Source organism: Schistocerca nitens, chromosome 5 (assembly GCF_023898315.1).
Source record: "Schistocerca nitens isolate TAMUIC-IGC-003100 chromosome 5, iqSchNite1.1, whole genome shotgun sequence".
In the NCBI taxonomy this organism is placed as follows: domain Eukaryota; kingdom Metazoa; phylum Arthropoda; class Insecta; order Orthoptera; family Acrididae; genus Schistocerca; species Schistocerca nitens.
In genome coordinates, this window is record NC_064618.1 from 101,195,478 (window position 1) to 101,199,952 (window position 4,475).

Genomic DNA, 4,475 nt, shown 5'->3' on the forward strand with positions numbered 1-4,475 from the left:
TACACTAATTACACAAACTACAAGAAAAATCAGAAGATTCCAGTGAGGTATCCTAGGCTAAGGGTCGACATATGAAACTTCCCCTTTGAAACAATTTATACTCGACTGTGCTTAACCTGACGCACAATATTTTTAGCGCAACGCAATCTGACTTTCAAGATTCCCTACAAAAGAATGGCCCTGACTAACATTAAACTATACCTTTCACAAATCACTTACCTCACAAAAATCTTCGCTGCTCAAGCTACTGCAATACAGCGAGCGCCACTACTGCCAGCTAAATAAAAGATACAAACTATGGAAGGCACTAACTACTGATAGGGATAGTTAGCAAATGAAAGATATTAATAGAGAACAAACAATGTATTTACCTTGTAATCATCATATATATAGCAGTTCATGACAAATTACAAAACTCCGCCATCTCTCTCCCCACATCCACCACTGCTGGCGGCTCACCTCCAACTGCGCAACGCTACGCGCTGTTCACAGCCAGCTGCCTAACACTACAATGGCGAGTATTACAACAATGCAAAGCAGCCACAGACTGCACACAGCACAGCCAGTGATTTTCATACAGAGGTGGCGTTACCAATAAAAATACCTAAACAGCCTACTTACAAAACTGCTGTCCCCAGCAGGGTCACAATACTCTAAAACACATACAACGTATGACAATATTAGCCTAATTAATCTATGCAAACCTAGTGATACATAACAAGAAAACAAAACCTACAAATGCTCTACTACTTTCTGGATCACAAGGCATACAGTAAATCATGCTGTACTCCATCTTCCTGGTTTTCCCTGCGCTTAACACCTCTCTCGACTCTCTTTCTTCCTCTCCCCTTACTGTCACATGCCTGGAATCATATCTGGACAACCCTTAAATGGCCAAGGCAACGGCCTTGCCGCAGTGGATACACCGGTTCCCGTCAGATCACCGCAGTTAAGCGCTGTCGGGCGTGGATGGCACTTGGATGGGTGACCATCCAGCCACCATGCGCTGTTGCTATTTTTCGGGGTGCACTCAGCCTCGTGATGCCAAGTGAGGAGCAACTCGATCGAATAGTAGCGGCTCCGGTCAAAGAAAACCATCATAACGACGGGGAGGGCGGTGTGCTGACCACACGTCTCTCCTATCCGCATCCTCAACTGAGGATGACATGTCGGTCGGATGGTCCCGATGGGCCACTTGTGGCCTGAAGACGGAGTGCTTAAATGCCCAAAACCACACAATGTGTGCTATCGTTGTTCTAGTTGGCAGCTGAAGCTTAACATTAATGGGGTATGTGGTTTCAACTACTTGGTATGGCCCTTGATGCCTCATGACGAACTTCTTCATTTTCCATTTTGGCACATAGGGGCTGAGTAGGGTAGCATTACCCATTGACCCGCTCTATATTGCGGTAAACTTCCTTTCCGATTCACTGCGTCTTCCTGCCTTTCCAAAGCCTTCGTAGTCACCTTTTGTACCCGTTTCCAAGCCGGCCGGATTGGTCGAGCGGTTCGAGGCGCTACAGTCTGGATCCGCGCGACCGCTACGGTCGCAGGTTCGAATCCTGCCTCGGGCATGGATGTGTGTGATGTGCTTAGGTTAGTTAGCTTTAAGTAGTTCTAAGTTCTAGGGGACTGATGACCTCAGAAGTTAAGTCCCATAGTGCTCAGAGCCATTTGAACCATTTGAACCCGTTTCCAAACATCCCGAATTGCCTTGCGAATTGACGTACAGATTCAGCGGTATTCCTTTCCGTAGTTTCACTGAATCAAATGGTAACGGCATTTTTCGCCCATACTCTACCTCAAACGGAGACAAGCCGGTACTGGTATGTACTTCTGCATTGTATGCACATACAATATGCTTCAAATACTCGTCCCACTGACAGTGATGATAGTCAAAATCTCAGCATCTTCCCGATTGTTCTGTGTGCCCGTTCCGTCCTTGCGTTCGCCTGTGAATGCAACACGCTCATCCTCAACTTCTTTATGCTCAACAAATTACACAGTTCCGTCATTAAATCCAACATGAAGTTGGCCCCTTTGTCAGTAATTATTGTCTCCAGTACACCAAACTTCAAAATCCAGTTGTTTATTTACGCTTGCGCGACCGTTGCTGCCTGTTGATTTGGCATAGCCACCATCTCCACATACCTCGAATGATGGTCTATTATTGTGAGAACGAATCTACTCCCCAATGATGTTCGACTGAAAGGTTCTAAGACATCAATTCCCGACATTATCCGTTTCTGACTCAAATCTACTCTCTGCGCACATGGTATACAATTCTAGACTTACTGATCCACATCTACTTTCCTACCTCTCCACCAATACCTCGCTGACACTCCCCTATTCGTAGCTGTACTCCCACCATAACCAGATAACACGTGACCATGTGCTTCTTTTAAAACTTCATCTCTCAGCTTCACTGGCACTACTACCCTTGGCCTAAACTTCATTTCCCTGCAGAGAAGACCATCGTACATATTAAATTGTGGCTGTGTCTGATACAATTTACAATTGTTGTCAGCATCCTGTAATTCTTGCCATACTGCTAGGTCATAACCTATGACTTCTACTTTTGCCACCTTTCTACTCAGTGCATCTGCATTACCATGCTTCTTCCCTGGCTTGTGCGCCAGCCTGTAGTCAAATTCACTAAGCCTCACAGCCCACCTAGCGAGTCTAGTGGACGGATCCTTCAACCCCAACAACCATTTCAACGCAGCATGATCTGTCATTACCCGAATTCTTCTCCCATATAAATAACATTTAAAATAAGTGATTCCGTAGGTTACCCTAAGCATCTCCCTCTCTGTTGTTGAGTAATTCCTCTCTGCAGCATTCAACTGCCTAGGCTGCAGGATGTTCTTTCCATCAATTTCCTGACTAAGAACACACCCTAATGCTTGATTTGATGCATCACATCCTAGAATAAATTCGTTATCAAAATCTGGGAACTCAAGAACTGGACTTGATGTTAACACTTCTTTCAGTTTGTTAAATGCTTTCTGACACTCTTCTGTCCACTCAAATTTCACATCCCTCTGTAACAATCGCGTCAATGGCCATGCTGAATCTGCAAAACTCTTCACGAATTTTCGATAGAAATTGCAAATTCCGACGAATGATTGCACTTCCTTAACTGTTTTCAGCTCCCGAAAATCCCTTACAGCCTGTACCAACCTCGGATCTGTTTGCACTCCATCCTTACTGATGATATGACGTAAATATTTCACTTCTTCCAATGCAAAATGACACTTCTCCAGACTCAACGTCAACCGAGCTGCTCTTTATCTCATAAAGACTTCCCTTAACCGCTGTCTTTGCTGCTCCATACTACCTGAAAACAGTATAGTGTCATCCAAATAGACATGACACTGCCATGGTTTCAAACCCTTTAACATACTGTCTAGCAACTTCTGAAATGTTGCCTGAGCGTTTTTCAAACCGAATGGCGTTATGATGTACCGGTAATGGCCTCCAGGAGTAGAGAAAGTAGTTTTTGGACGATCCTCTGGAGCCACCTGTAACTGATGATAACCACTTGTCACATCCATCGTAGAAAAATACTGGCACTGTCCTAAGTGATCCAAAGTCTCTGATATGTTTGTAATGGGGTAAGCATCCGTTACTGTCTTATCATTAAGAAATCGATAGTCACAACAGAACCTGTATTTCTTAGTTCCATACACAGATTTTTTAGGCACAACGACAATGCCCACTCCCCAGCAACTATTACTACGCTCTATAATACCATCTGCAAGCTGCTGATCAATGAAATCCTCCACAATCGCTGCAAATACCTCAGTATTCTTATGGTTTACAGTAAACAGGGGCTTTGTTCCCTGTTGGTGTCGTATGTTGAATTAATGGAGTTGCTGCTAATGGCCCTCGCGGAAAAAAGAAATCCTTAAATTCCCACAATAATTCTTCCATATACTCTTTCTCTCCTCGTTTCAAATGCTTAACTTTGTCACGCAATGCAGTTCTATCGGCAGTTAGTGGTTTATCGCTATGCCTACTTCTCGATAACCAGTCTTCATCGTCTGGTACATCCAAATTCGCTGCTAAAACTCCTTTTCCCAAATTCGCGTCTGCAGCGCTAAAATTATCCACGTTCACGGGGACTACTCGCCCGCCGTTTCCCTCTTGTATGCGTAAAATACTACATTTCACAAAAGAACCTAATGGATCCAAAACTTCATTATCCTCCAATGGTTCAATAACACGTACCATACCCACAGGTAGACTTGACTCTATACTTCCTCAAAGCGACTTCCCGGTACCACTAGACACACACTCATGTGAATTAAGCCTTAATGCTAATGTACACGGCTCAATTGGTTTGTTCATTACGTTGAACGCCCCTCACGACAGCTCTGCATCGACAACAGTTTCCGGTAGCTGAAATAACATTCCATCAACTTCCACAGTTCGTTGTCCACGGTCAATTTTGGCATGATTTTGATACAAGA

General features: G+C 44.2%; 1 pseudogene; it reads left to right on the forward strand.

The window, feature by feature from the left end:
* The first annotated feature begins 898 nt into the window (after positions 1–898).
* Positions 899–1,015, forward strand: LOC126261206 (5S ribosomal RNA; annotated as a pseudogene).
* Positions 1,016–4,475: the final 3,460 nt, after the last annotated feature.